Source organism: Otolemur garnettii, unplaced genomic scaffold (genome assembly GCF_000181295.1).
Source record: "Otolemur garnettii isolate 467f Iridium unplaced genomic scaffold, OtoGar3 scaffold00115, whole genome shotgun sequence".
Lineage (NCBI taxonomy): Eukaryota > Metazoa > Chordata > Mammalia > Primates > Galagidae > Otolemur > Otolemur garnettii.
The window spans coordinates 3,853,137-3,868,745 of record NW_003852510.1 but is presented as its reverse complement, the minus strand read 5'-3'; the positions used below and the strand labels follow the sequence as shown (position 1 = coordinate 3,868,745).

General features: G+C 36.7%; 1 protein-coding gene and 1 pseudogene across 4 annotated transcripts in view; one reads left to right on the top strand and one right to left on the bottom strand.

Moving 5' to 3' along the window:
* Positions 1-15,609, top strand: part of GPHN (gephyrin) — a 642,655-nt gene that overhangs the window by 107,098 nt on the left and 519,948 nt on the right. The gene's annotated exons all lie outside the window — the stretch shown is intronic.
* LOC105887752 lies at positions 11,635-13,306 on the bottom strand (annotated as a pseudogene).

Sequence of the window (15,609 nt, the reverse complement as noted above, 5' to 3'; positions counted from 1 at the left end):
GGCGCCTGTGGTCCCAGCTACTTGGGAGGCTGAGGCAGGAGACTTGCTTGAGCCCAGGAGTTGGAGGTTGCTGTGAGCTGTGGTGCCACGGCACTCTACCCAGGGGGACAGCTTGAGGCTCTGTCTCAAAAAAAAAGACTATTTTTGTTCATTGTTAGTATTGATATGTAAGATAGTATTCTGTTCCTTAGGTTTAATGTTATCTTGTTTTGTTTTACCTCCTTATGCTACTCTTTAATAGGAGCTGTGAATTTTAACCTACAGGTGTTTTACACTGCTGGGTGTAAATTGTTCTGAGCATTTAATGTAGGACAAGTCAAGTTGAGACAAATTCCCTTAGTGGTTTCTGGTCTGAGAAAGACTTTATTTGGCTGGATATTATTTTGTTTAATAAGGCTAGAAATGGGAGCCCTAATCCCTTCTGGCTTGTAAATTTGCTACTGAGATGTCTGTTGTTAGTCTGATGGATTTTCCTTTGTATGTTATTTGTTGCTTTTGTCTTATGGGTGGGATTTTCTACTTCACTTTGACTCTTTTTCCATATGTGCCTGTGCGTCTTGGTGAAGTTCTATTTGCTATACATCTTCCACGTATTCAATGTCCGTCTGATTTCTGGATATCTATATCTGTGGTGATACCAGGAAAAAATCATATAGATTTTCTTTCTTTTTTTCTTTTTCTTCCTTAGTGATAACCTATTATTTATTCATTATAATGTGATATTTCTCTAAGTGATTGCTCCTTTTTCTTTATTCTTTTTTTCTATATTTTTCCTGATGGTGATCATTCACAACCCTTGTCTTCAAGCTCTAGAATTCTTTTTTCTTATCTATTCTGTTGGTAAAACTTTCTGCTGTATTTTGAAATTCCTTAAATTACTCCTTTGTTTCTTTAAATTCTTTTATATCTTTTCTTATGCTGCTTATCTTTTCAGTGAATTTTTCATTAATGTCCTGAATTTTTTTTATATCTTTGTTTTGATTTTCAACTTTCTCATCAATTGTGTTCATTCTATCTCTCATCCATATTCTAAATTACATGTTTGACATTTTTACAGTTTTCTTTAGGCTGGAGTTTGTTGCTTGATTCAACTACATGTATAGTTGATAATCTGCCTACCACTTTCAGTTCCCATGAGAGCAGTATATGTAGGCTGCTTCCAGTCTGTCATCTTGGCTCCTCCCCAGGGTCTTTAAATCAATATTTTAGGAAAAGATTTTACTATTTTCTTCAGAAAATTAATCCAATATGTAATTGTTTATACTCAGAGGTGCTTATGTCTGATTTAAAGTTATTTATTTTTATGCCTATATATTTTTTGTAATTGTCATTAAGATGGATAATACTTGATTGTCCTTATGTTACAGGAAAAAAATTCAGTGGTACTTGTTGAATACCGGTAAGGCAGACTTTATTTCGGACCATTGTGATAGGTATAGGGACCACTGCAGTGGAATTTTGCAGAGATAGAGGAAGATTGGCCTCCATTCCAAATACAGTACAGGTAAATGGGAATTTATACCAAGAAGCAGAGTGAGAGTGAGCAGATAGAAACTTATTAAGAGGAAACATCAGGGCTAAGGGGGTTATAGCTAAACTGACCTGGAAGGATTGTTGCTAAAGACAGACTTGTGTAATCATACATCCCCTGGGGATTGGTAGAGGATGAAGAACCCAATCGGATATTTATTTAGGGTGATCAGATATCAAAGTTTTTGCTACAAATCCAAAACTGGATTTTTCAAGGTACTTCACAGATGAGCTTAGCAGAAGGTTTAGGAGCCTGGGTAATGTCTGGTCAATCAAAGAATTGTCATGTTTAAGGCCCCTCAAATAATAATAGCAGCTTTAATAATTGTGAATTTAGCCTTAAGAAATTTTCTAGATATACTAATATAGTTCAGGCATATGCAGAATGATTTTTACTAGTAATTTAGTTATTTGTTTTTCATTTTCTTCTTTCTTAGACATTACACGAGTGTGTTCTTCTAACTTAGGTTTATTCTTTTGAATATAAAGAATATATTCAAGAATATAATAATATATTATTTTCATGGTCGTAGCCATGGTGATGTGTCTGGGGGGAGGCACAGGAATAAGAAAATTTATTGGCTAAGATGCCTTTAAAACCAATTGAATTGGTTTTAAAGAAAATAAAGCATAGAAAATACACGCATTGCTATTTGGAGTACTTGTTGCAAGTTTGGAATCCTTGCTTATGCTTTTATAGTAGTTCCACCAGAAGATTATTTTTAAAACATCAGCTAAAATTGAAATTCCAGCATTAATTAGATTGACACTTCTACTTGTAAATTAACACTTCCAGTCACAAATCTTGAGGAAATTGGCATCAGACTTAAACACATTCTGTTTTCAGTAGGTTACTTTTCTCAGTATTATATTGTGCTAAGGAAAAGAATCTCAGTGCTTAAACCTCTTCAAAGCCATGTAAGTCGATGTTTGCTGTTTTAGATCTTAGTATCAAATACTAACTCATATGTTATGCCCCCATCATTGCCCTGTTCAGAGTATTGTTATTGACTATAAGGGCAGTGTAATGCTTCTGTACCTTCATGTTACTTCTGGGATAAAGTTTCTAAAGTTTAGCGTTTATATTGTCATTCCCAAACTTGAATTTGTAAAAATAATTCCCCATTGCCTAGTGTGTTTTCTGTAGCCTAACATTTCTGGCTTTTTTGTGTGTGATTTCATCCCCCCCTCTACTAAATTTTATCTTCCATTATTCCTTTTTTTTTTTTCTTGACATTACACTTAAACCAAACTCTTCCCCGACCTTTTCTTCTTGTTTCTCTCTTACAAAGCCTACCTCCATTCTCTTCCTCATAGTTCTTCCACATACCTGCCACCTCTGTTTTTTTAAAATTTATTTTTGGAAAAGTTAAAAAATACACAAACTAAATAGAAAGATGTTTACAATATGATGAATCACTGTGTAGCCATAACCCAGATAGAACTGTTACCATTACGATATTCTTGCTTCATTTTTGCCTCCCCCACTTTTCACCATCCACTGAGTTATTATTTACTTCTTTGAAGCAACATTTACATACATTACAATCCACAAATCTTAGCTAAATAGTGGTGACAATTAAGTGCATATATGAAACCCAAATCCCTTTTTACAGTATAGATGCAATATTTACATCTCTTCAAAAAATTTCTCTTGCCGTGTTCCAGTTAATCCTCCCACCCTCCCTCAAGCAAGTACTGCTTAATTTTTTCACCTTAAACTATGTATTTGTCCTACTTTTTAAATTCTTCCCATGTAAATGAAAAGGCTTCTTTTGCTCATTGTTTCTGAAATGTATCCCTTTTAATGCTTGGAACAGCAGTAGTTTATTCCATTTTAATGCTGAGTACTATTCCATTTTAAAAGTACTACATCCATTTGGTTAATGGACCAGTGTACAAAATTATAAGCATTAGTGTTATTTATTGATTATTTTTATTCTTAAAAGTTCAGTGAGAGTTGAACAAGTACTATAGCCTTGTTATGCACAAACTTGGAGCCCGATTGAAGCTCAGTTCTTCTGCCTACAAGTTTTGAGGCCTTGCTTAGGCAGTAAAAAAGAACAGTAAATGAACTTAATGTATTAAATTACTTTGATTGGGTTTTAAAATATTAAAATAGGCTTGCATTCATTCTAATAACTTGTCTGGAATGTGTAATACATTTTGTAATAACTGGATTTAATGTGCTAATATTGTACTTGGGATTTTTGCGTATATAATCATAAGAGAGATTGTCTTCTAATTTTTCTTTCTTGTTTAGTGTTGTTACCAAAGTTATGTTGAAGAGCTCACTTTTGTTTTGTTTTCTGAAAGAGTTTCTGTAAGATTGGTGTTATTTCTTCAGTAGAAATAACTGTTATTTTTTCCTTCCCAATATTTTTTAAAATGTAAATATTCACTTTATAAATATACACTTCAATTAAATACAAATTTATTTTAAATACATGTGTGAATTATATATATTACAACAGATCACAGTTAAGTCAACAGAGTGATGATGTGCACATAATCAAGCATGTATATTAGTTGTCAAATCCTTTTTAAGCTTCATTACTCATTTCTTTTTCTCTTGTTATGCAGTGGCCAAGATTTCTAGTATAATAATATTGAATAAAAGTGGTCAGAGTGAATATCGATGCTTTGTTGCCAATTATTAAGGGGCTAACCTTCAGTACTTCAATATTGTAAGCATTTTAAGCATTAGGTATTATATATTGGTTACTTTCATCCTTTAAAGTTCAGTGAGAATTTTTTTAAATCATAAATTTATGTTGAATTATTTTCAAAAAATCTATTGAGAAGATTATATAGTTTTGACTTGGTCTCTGTAGAGACTTAAATACATTAATTTGATACTACATTTGTGGGATAGTATCCTTTTTATATATTGCTATATTCATTTTCTATTTTTAAAAGGATTTTTGCATCTATACTTATGAAGGATACTGGCCTGTGTCTGTAATTTTGTTTTCCTGTAATGTCTTTGATCATTTTGGTATCAAGATTATGCTGGCCCCATAACGTAAGTTGAGAAGTTAAATTGTTGATAGATTTTACCAGTAAAGCCATCTGAAGCTAAAATTTGTTTATGGCTTTTTAGAAGGTGGAGACAATAGACTGCATGTTTTAAAATATATATATTTTTATATATTTCAATATGTGTATTCATTATGAGAATACTGCTATAATCAAGAGGGTGAACTTATCCATCACAGCCCAAAATTTTTCTTGTGCTGCTTGGTAATCTCTCTTTCTTGCTTCCCCCTACCCGTCTTCCATCTGTCGCCAAACTTTTTTTTTTTTTTTTTTTTTTGAGACAGAGCCTCAAGCTGTCCCCCTGGGTAGAGTGCCGTGGCATTACAGCTCACAGCAACCTCCAACTCCTGGGCTCAAGCGAGTCTCCTGCCTCCGCCTCCCAAGTAGCTGGGACCACAGGCGCCCGCCACAATGCCCGGCTATTTTTTGGTTGCAGCCGTCATTGTTGTTTGGCGGGTCCGGGCTGGGGATTCGAACCCGCCACCTTAGGTGTACGTGGCTGGCGCCTTAGCCGGTTGAGCTATAGGCGCCGAGCTGCCAAACTTTTTTTTAACAATGATTCGTTTATATTTTATAGAGCTTTATATAAGTAGAATCATATAGTATATAGTCATTTTTTTCTGGCTTCATTCACTCACCATAATTATTTTGAGGTTTTGCATATCTTTAAAAGTTGATTCCTTTTTATTGCTCATTCATATTCCATCATATGAATACATTCATTTGCTTATAGACATTTAGTTCTATGTAGATTTTGCCTTTTACAAATAAAACTGCTGTAAATGCACATGTATATGTCTTCATGTGGACATTTACTTTTTTATTCATTGGCATAAATACTCATAAATACTTATGAGTGGAATGACTAGATCATTTGATAGATTTTATGTTTTACTTTTAAAGAAACTACTAAATTGTTTTTCAAAGTACTTGTTCTCATTAGCAGTGTTGAAGCTTCCAGTTTTTCATATCCTTGCCCACCTTTTTATGCTTGGTCTTTTTAATTTTTGCCATTCTAAAAGGTATCTAGTTATATCTCATTGTAGTTATAATTTGTATTTCCCTAGTAAACACATGTATATGTAAAAATAAAAAAATTTGTATTTTCCTATTGACTACTGATAATATTGAGCATATTTTTGTATATTTTTTAACCATATGATGTTTAACAGACTGTTCAAACTTTTTATTTAAGAAATGTTTTTTCTTACTGACTTTTGAGAATTCTTTATTCTGAATCCAAGTAAGATGTATGCTTTGTAAGTATTTAGAGTCTATGACTCATCTTTTTGTTCTTGTAACAGTCATTTCACATCTATTGTAAGATATATCCCAAAGTATTTCAATAGTTTAGATTTTTTTTTTTTTTTTTTTTTGGAGTCATCCTCTAATTCTGTCACACATGCTGCACTACAACATCAAACTCCTGGGCTTAACTTAATCTCAGCGAGTAGCTTGGATGACAGGCATGTGCCACCATGCCCAGCTAAATATTCTATCTTTTATAGAGATAGGCTCTTGCTCTTACTCAGTCTTGTAATTGATATTTTAAAAATTTTTATTTTATTTTGTTTTCCATTTGTTCATTGCTAGTATATAGAAATACAATATATTTTTGTATATTTACCTTATATTCTGCAACCTTGTTAAACATACTTATTAGTTTCAGCAGCTTTTATGTGGTCTTAGTGAACAGATAGGGTTCTGATAGAGACATGGAAGGAGTACAGGGGCTCCTGTGGGCCAGATTAGATCTGAGTTTACCTAGGGTTTGATAGTTAATGTGTTTTGCCCATGTGTTAAGCTACGGAGTGGGTAGCTTAATGATTGATTGTTTAGACTGGAACTTAAGCAGTGCATCATGAGGATTCAGACAAACTACCTAGGTATTACTTTGGTTGTTGTTCACTCTCATGCATGTGATAGAAAAAGGGAAGGTTATCCTGACAATGTATCAGGAGTTTTGTGGCTATACATGCAGTCTCTATTTTACAAACATCTGACTGGCATTCGACTTGAACTTACATAGAGATGCTATATGTTACATGTAATAGGTAAATGTTCCTGTTCCAGCTTACATACAGATTCAACATAAGAACAGAAACAGAACCAAAGTTGCCTCCAGGGAACTTTGAAGCTGAAGAGGGACTCAAACTTTCCTAGATTTGTTAGATATAAGCACCCAAATCACCATCCTTCTTGGTCCCATGAGAGAAGGGAAAGCTGGTCACAGAGTTTGCCAAAAGGGCTGAAGACCGAGGGAAAGAGCTACAGTGGTATGTAGCCCTATTGAACTGGGTGTTTTCCAAGTATCAGAAGCTGTTTGACGGAGGAAACAACCCTAGGGCTTCGTCACTAACTTTGGAGAGAACAACTGAAGGAGACATAAAGCCTACATACTGCTCCTAGTGACCCTACCTTTTTTCTCATGCTACTCTCTACTCCCTGTGTTTCCAGCCTGAGAATATCATAGTCATCTTGTGGCTGTTACTATAGCCTCTCACAAGTACCTGTTGGACACCTTGGTATTAGAAAAAGTACCTACATTCAACTGATAAATTTGAGTAAAGTTTGCTGTGGCAAATAATGTTAAATTGACCTTATGGGTAAAGCTCTTGGACTGGTTTCGTGTGCAGAGATTACTTTAAATTTTTGGATCTGGTTCATTTGTTGTTTGGCTAAGTGAAAAGCTGTGGTCTCCACCGGCTGGCAGCCACCTTCCAGCTCCAAGGAAAACACTGGAAGACTAAGTGTCAGAAGGGCTGATCCAGCACAGTGGGCTGAATTGAAGACCATTGCCTTAAACCATGTTTGGTAGACTTCAGCCTGTGTGTCAAATCCAGCTACAGCCTGTTTTTGTGCTTGGAATGATTTTGCATATTTAAAGCATTGGTTGGGATTGGGAGAAGTGAATATGTATGGGGCTTAAAAAACTTAAATATTTACAATCTGCTTTTTTCAAAAAAAATGTTTACCAACTTCCTCCTTAGACAATACTCCTAAAGGTCAAATTTAATTTTTCTGATTGTTGGGCTGTTGCCAGTCATTTTGTAAGAATAGCAGATTAGGGATATAACCCTCTATGGGGCCACAAGCTGTGGAAACAAACTATGCTTGCAAGTTGGAAGGTCTGGGTCACTCACGTTGATCAGGTTAAATGCCTGTTTTCTGATAAGACTGATGGAATCAAGGTGTTGTTAAAGGGTGTACTTGTTAGTTCCTTTCAGTCTGGAAGATTGTCTTTCATTTCTAGAAAATATTGTTACAGTATTTCTTAATCAGGTCCTCCTTTCTTTTTTCTTATTTTTTCAATTTGCCCTTTAATTTTCTTATAAATTTCTCCTATTCTTTCATTTTGTCTGTCTTTTTTGTTCTTCTATTCTGGTAGTTTGTTTTCCTGACTTTGTTTTTAAACCTTCTAAGACAACGGTTCTCAATCTGTGGGTCGCAACCCACAGGAACTATATTAAAGGGTCTCAGCGTTAGGAAGATTGAGAACCACAGTCTAAGGTATTTATTTTATATTCTATATACAATTTTTAAACTCCGACAATTCTCAGATCTTTGTCTATTTTTAATAATTTACTGTTCTTGTTTCAAATATATAATATCTCAGTCTCTAGTAAAATTAGTTTGTTTTTAAAGATTCTATGTTTTATGCCTTACCAATGCTTTTTCAAGATCCTTTTTGTTTGTTCAGTTGTATTCATGATGCAAACTTTGATGCAAGATTTTTGTATATATATTTATATTTAATAGAGAAATAACAAAAATGTCTTTTATGTGATGGGACAGGCCTATAATCTAGTGGACTTCATTATAGGGTTATTAAGTATATGTACAGAGGAACCCATAGTATCACTATCTTAGGGTATTTTCCATTGATCTGTTTAATTTCTTTTGAGAAAAACTTTTAATCCCTGGTCTGAATAGTATAAAACTGTCTTGCAGTACTCTTTAGCCATGTGGTGGGAAGGGCTGGGATTTTTATCATTATATTTGTAGAATAGAGTCATGCATTGATTAATGATGAGGATATATATTGTTGGGCAATTCTGTTGTTTTGCAATCATCATATAATGTACTTACATAAATCTAAGTGGTATAGCCTGCTGTGATACATAATACTTCAGGTATATGGTATAGCCTATTGCTCCTAGGCTATAAACCTGCACAGTATATTATGTTACTGAATGCTGAAAGTAATTATGATATAATGGCATTTGTTTATTTAAACGTAGAAAAATTACGGTAAAAATATGGTTAAAAAAGATTAAAAAAAAAAAGGTACACCTGTAAAGAACACTTACCATGAATGGAGCTTATAGGACTAGAAGTCGCTTAGGTTGAATTAGTGAATAGTGAGAGAATATGAAGGTCTAGGACATTACTGTAAAGTACTATACACCTGATAAACAGTTACACTTAGGTTATACTAAATTGATTAAAACTTTTTTCTTCAGTAATAAATTTACCTTAGCTTATTGTTATTTTATTTTATTTTTTTAATTTGAAGAATGGCTTCATTTTAACCAGTGGTATCATCTGATATCTTGTATGGAAAAACTGATTATAGCCAAGTTTATGAATGTTAATAAAATAGTAGTTTTCTCTTATTCTCTCTTCTGTTTTCTGTTTGGAGAAGTTAGGAGGTAGGAGAAATTTTTTCTCAGAAATTAGCTCTTCTGAGAGCTCCAGGTTAGAGTCCAGGCTTCTGGAGCATGCAGCCTCCATTTATTAAAAGATGTTCAGAGCAATATTTCTATATGAAATCATACTAGTTTTTACAATCAAACACAGCTGATAAAATTCATCTTGCTGTGGATGGTCAGAATTTGAAGTGCATATAAATGAGATGAGGCCTTTACATTTACCTTCCTTGAAAGAGGGGAAGAATCTCAGGTAAGGTGGTATCACCTCCAGCCTGCCGCCTCTTTTTTTTGCTCCAGTTGATTCTGGTGTCCTACCCTGGCCTTCTGGAGTGCATTCATTACTATACTAATAGACAAATGGAAACATCTTGTCTCAAATACAAAATTTTGTCACACAGTCAATACTTAGAAGTAGCTTTACACTTTCTTCTTACACAAAAGACTTAAATATGGGCCCTCATGTAGCACAAAATGCCTAAAATTCAGAAAATTATGAAAACAACTCTTCTTTACCCCCAAAGATATGTCATCTTTACAAAATTGGAAGTACAAAATATTAAAATAATTTGCCCTTTCTCCCCATCAAAAGGAATCACATTCTCAAAGTATTCCTGCACTATGTAAAATTCTGAAACAAAAATTATTTCTCCCCAAACCAAGACCAAAATGTCAATATTAAGCTGCCAAGATGACCCTTTTCTGTAGAGGAGTGGAAAAGATACCTTTTTGCTACTTAAAAAAAAAATTCTAGAGAAAGATAGTGAAAGGAATTTCTGGCTTACTGATATTTATTTTTCATTGTTATTTTCAGCATTTCTTAGCATTGGTTGTTAGGACAAAAGACATTACCATTTACCCCAAAGTGTGGGATATTCTTGGGAAAAGGCCTAATCTTTCCCATGATAGCTTCCTCAAAATAGTTTGTTGAACGATGACAAGTATGAAAATGCATTTATCATGACAAGAATGAAAATGCGTTTTTTCATGGTTTTCATGTCAAAAGCACCTTGAGTATAAATTGTGTTCAACACAAAATAGCATTGCGGGCTGAAAAGAGGAGAATTTACTTGCCCTTAATAACAGCTAAGGTGACATAGAATACGAACTATCCAAGAAGTCTTTACTAGCATACTTGCCTAAGCACCAGGGCTTCCCAAAGAGAGCAGGACAGGCAGCTGTGCATGCTCAAATAGCAAGACATGCAGAACACATCCTCACTGTGCTAGAAAGAAAGAGCACACAGGAAATACACTATCAGTAAGAACCTGCTTATGACGACTGGGGCCAATACTCATGAAACTTCTCTATGAGGGAGGGGTAACTAGAAAAATAGCAACAACACCTGGGGTTGAGGAGAAAGAGATGTACTTTATACTCATGCACACACATGGCCGCTTCTGGTCCTCAGCAGCCATCCAACAGCCCTTCTACTTGTGCTGGTTCAGAACTTAAGTAGCTGCAGTTTTTTGTTTTTTTTTTTTAAACTATCCACAGTACACGTTCTTCTCTCCTTTTAAGGCACAAATTTACAATTTACAATTTCAAATGCACCTGCCCAGTTCTGAGAACCATGCTAAACAAGTTAACAGAGCCTAGTGCACAGAGGCCAATTGATCTGTTTTTGCCGTATGCATTGCTGAGGGTTGGTTTTTGGACTGAAGCAACTGGAAGATGTTAGCCTTCTTTCTTTGCCGCTGTGGGATGTGGTTGATTCGATACCCACTGTCCAAGAGGGGGGCCCAGGGGAAGCTAAAGTGGCAAAAGCATCAGTAGGAGAAAGGATGTTTAATTTTTTGAAACAGTTTCACTATGTCACCCTTTGTAGAGTGATGTGGTGTCACAGTTCACAGCAACCTCAAACTCTTGGGCTTAAGCAATTCTCTTGCCTCAGCCTCCCAAATAGCTGGGACTTCAGGCACCTGCCACAATGTTCACTATTTTATTTTGTTGCAGTTGCCATTGTTGTTTAGCTGGCCCGGGCCGGGTTTGAACCAGCCACCATTGGTGTATGTGGCTGGTGCCGTAACCACCGTGCTACGGATGATGAGCTAGGATATTTAATTTTTTTTAATTTATTATTACTTTTTTTTTGCTTTTAACATTTTCCTAAGGAGATTGGCAGTTCTTGTCTGCCTGAGCTGTCTCAGAATGAAGAAAATGTGGAGGCTGCCCTGGAGCATCTGCAATTCTACGTAACATCATTGCGATTATAGTTTACTGATATTATTTTTCTCTCACCTTCCCACAGAGACAGATACATTTATGTACATATACTAGCATATATACAAACACACACCCCTTCCACCATGGAGGAATCTTCATGACAAGAGACACTACATTGATATTTGGGGAGTTCCCATGAAGGGCCCTCCCCTCACAGTGAACTGTGATCAAAAGAACAGAAATCAGGTTTTCAGTTTTCCATCTTTTCTTGGTCCAGGGATGGCAGCACAAAGCTGATGACTTCATAGTAGATCAAGCTTTTTCTACTCATCTATGAGATCGGACAATTAAGTTTGTGAACTCATCCTAGAAAAAGTGCTGTATACCTCATTGCTGAATATCACTACAGTCACCTTTGAGGTACTCCCCATGGGAAGCTAGGCAGTGACACCAGGACCTAGTCTACTCTTCAAAGCAATTTTGGAACTTTTTTTCTGGAAAGACCATTAGAGCTATCATTGTACAAGGTCCAACAGTTAAGATTACAAACTCATTCTAGAAAAAGTGCTACATGTCTCGTTGGTAAATATCACTACGTTGACCAGTAGTGGCCATGGAGTGTACTTTGAAGGTAACTGTGGTAATATTCATCAGTGAGGTATGTAGCACTTTTTCTAGGATGAGTTTGGGGTTTTTTTTTTTTTTTTTTTTTTAGACGGAGCCTCAAGCTATCCACCTGGGTAGAGTGCCATGGCATCACGCTCACAGCAACCTCCAGCTCCTGGGCTCAAGCAAGTCTCCTGCCTCAGCCTCCCAAGTAGCTGGGACCACAGGCACCCGCCACAACGCCTGGCCATTTTTTGGTTGTAGCCATCATTGTTGTTTGGCGGGCCCGGGCTAGGGATTCGAACCCGCCACCTTAGGTGTAGCCGCTTGAGCCACAGGTGCCGAGCTGATGAGTTTGGTTCTTAATTGTTCAACCTCAGGAGGTCTGTTTTGAAAAGACTGATTGTAAGTTTTGGCCATTGGCTCATCATCAGAGTCATGGTACTGAACAAAGTAGGCATTTGGAAGGGTTGCTATAATTTTCTTACATGAGTCCAATATAAACATCTTCTCCAGGATTGGCACCAATAAATAAATTTGCATAGTTTATCCTCAGCATCTGGGTGAAAGACTGAACATAAACTCAGACCCTAGGGGCCCAACAACTCTTAATATGAGCTTCAATCAATTGATATGGTCTGTATCAGGAAACAGTGTTCTGCTAATCAAAAGCTTGGCCATTATACATCACATTGACCCAATACCAACACTTCACTAGTAATGTATCCAGTTAAGCATGATCTCAGAATCCCTGTACCACCTAGCAGCCATGTAGCCTTGCATTTCATCATCTGTATGCCGAGCCGTTCAAAGGTTCAGGATCTTCAGCTCACAGTTTTCATTCACAGCTAGATTACTAGGTTTTAGGTCTCTGTGAATTATGTCAACAGAATGTATATACTTTAGACCTGAGAGAATTTGGTAGATAAGGAACTGAAAATAGTCATCTGTAAATTTCTGATATTTCACAGTGTTGTTCAGTTCTGCCCCCATGATACACATCATTGAATTCCTCCAGAGATCTTGAAGGTGTAAAAACATCCAACAGACCAATCACATTTTCATGTTTCATATGTTTAAGTAACCACATTTCTCTGTAGGTTCTTCTGGCATTTATGGTAAACTGAAGTGGCCTGGATAGCTTCTTCACTGTCACATGAAATCCATTTTTTATGTCAAAAGCAGTATACTTAGAACCACAGGTGCTGAAGCCCACTGAGAATAGATTCTGATAACACCCTGGCAGTCCCATATTTTCTTACTTAGCTTTTGCCGTAGGACAAGAGTCTCTCCTGAGACATTTTCTAGATGTAACTGCAGAGCAAGGAGGTAGCCCTTGCAGAGCCCTTCCTGGCCCTTGTTACCCGCCTTTCTGCATCTTCAATTTTGAGTTCTATATGGTGAGAGATAAGGATTTAGTTTTATTTTTCTACATGCAGTTATCTAGTTTTCCCAGCACCATTCATTAGAAAACCTGCCCTTTTCCCAGTGTATGCTCTTGGTGCCTTTGTTGGAAATTTGAGTTGGATGTAGACGTGTGGATTTATTTCTGGATTCTTTCTTCCCTTCCATTCGTTTAGGTGTCTATTTTTATGCCAGTACCATTCTAATTTGGTTCATAATTCTTTGTAGTATAAGATTTTTTTGCTGATGAAAATATTAATTATATTTTTATTTTATTCATTGAATTCTTTAGTTTCGAGATTTTTGTTTCATTATTTTTTTAAATGATATCAACCTCTTTGTTGAATTTCTTATATAGGTCATGAATTGTTCTACTGATTTTTTTTTATTGTTTATATGTGTCCCTTTGTATCTTATTGAGTTTTCTGGAGATTATTATTCATATTCTTTTTTTGTTTTTGAAACAGAGTCTCAGTATGTCACCCTTGGTAGAGGACTGTAGCATCACAGCTCACCGCAACCTCAAACTCTTGGGCTCAAGTGATTCTCTTGCCTCAGCCTCCCATATAGGTACAGGCGCCTGCTACAGGGACTACAGGCACCAGCTACAACACCCAGCTATTTTTTGTTTTAGCAGGCCTGGGCTGAGTTTGAACCCACCAGCTCTGGTGCATGTGGTTAGCGCCCTAACCTCTGAGCTATGGATGCCAAGCCTATTACACATTCTTTTTCAGGCATTTCATGTAGTTCCATTTCTGTGAGATAGGCCAGTCCTTAGGTCCCTAGGTAGCATGTATTGGCACTAATGATGGCCAGTGTTAGCTGTGTGCCTGGTGGGGGGACAATCTTCAGACCTTGGGCAGACCACCTGAGTGCCAGCAGTGGTGGCTATAGGGCAGATGGACTGGTCATGGGTTCCCCAGGTGGTAAACATGGGTGCCAAGGGAAATGATCCATGATGAGGAAGTATACAGGTGCTGGTGGGCTAAGTGGTCCACTTCTTGGGTCTCTGGGCAGGGTAGGTAGGTACTAGCAGTGGCCCTATTGAGTCAATCTCCAGATTCTCAAAGTGGAGTGCATGTTCATGGAGGGGTATAGGCAGTAGGCCTGGTAGGCTGGTCCCTGGGTCCCTGAGTGGGGCACACAGGTGCTCTTTGTAGGACTGACTTTTTTCCAGTTGAGAATTAAAAAGACTTTCTTAAGCTATGCTGTGTAGCTCTCTTTGCTGCTGCTGCTGCTGCTGCTGATTTGCCTTCACAATTGCAGATTGTGACAGGTTCACCAATTAACCATTTGATGTGTGTTAATACCTTGTTTCTGTTATATATTGCTGTGTTAACAATAATGGCTTAAAACAAAAATAAATTATTATTTATTTTAGTTATGTAGGGAGATTGGGTGATTCGTATTCATCTTTCATGTGGTGTCTGTTAGGATGTCTGGGCGATCCAAAATGGCTTTACTCATCTGATTACCATGTGCTTCCTGCCAGCTGGAACTCAGCTGGAGGTGTTACTCTGCTGAGCATATTCTTTTGTACCTGGGCCTCTTTATATGGCTCTTTGGGCTGGATCTCTACATGGCAGCCTGATTCTAAGCAGAAATGTTCCAGGTGGCCAATTTGTAGCTGCATTTCTTTTTAAGACATCATTCTATTGGTTAAAACAGGTCTCAAGGCTCAGTGCCTGTGGCTCAAGTGGCTACGGCGCCAGCCTCCTAGCTACTCGAGAGGCTGAAGCAGGAGACTCACTTGAGCCCAGGAATTGGAGGTTGCTGTGAGCTGTGATGTCACAGCACTCTACCCAGGGGGATAGCTTGAGGCTCCTGTCTCCAAAAAAGGAAAAAAACAAAAAAACAAAAACAGGTCTCAAAGGCCTTTTAGATTTAAGATGTAAGAAAATATACACCACTTCTAAATGCAAGCATGGGAAGTCATACTGAAAAAGAACATGTGGGATAAAAGATAATATTGCCTTTTTTAGAAATATAATTTTCCTAATTGCAAATTTCCTGCACATTTTTGAAACTTACTTTGAAACTTCAGAAGATTGGTAATAATTTTTCACAGAAGCCAGTAAGGGGAAATCCTGTCTGAAGTGATTAATTTATATAATAATCTTGAACTGGCCCTTTGAGTGATCATATGTGACTAATAATCCACAATATTGTCTCTCTAGACAGGAAACAGAAAGAAAGGAAGCTTTTTTTTTTTTTT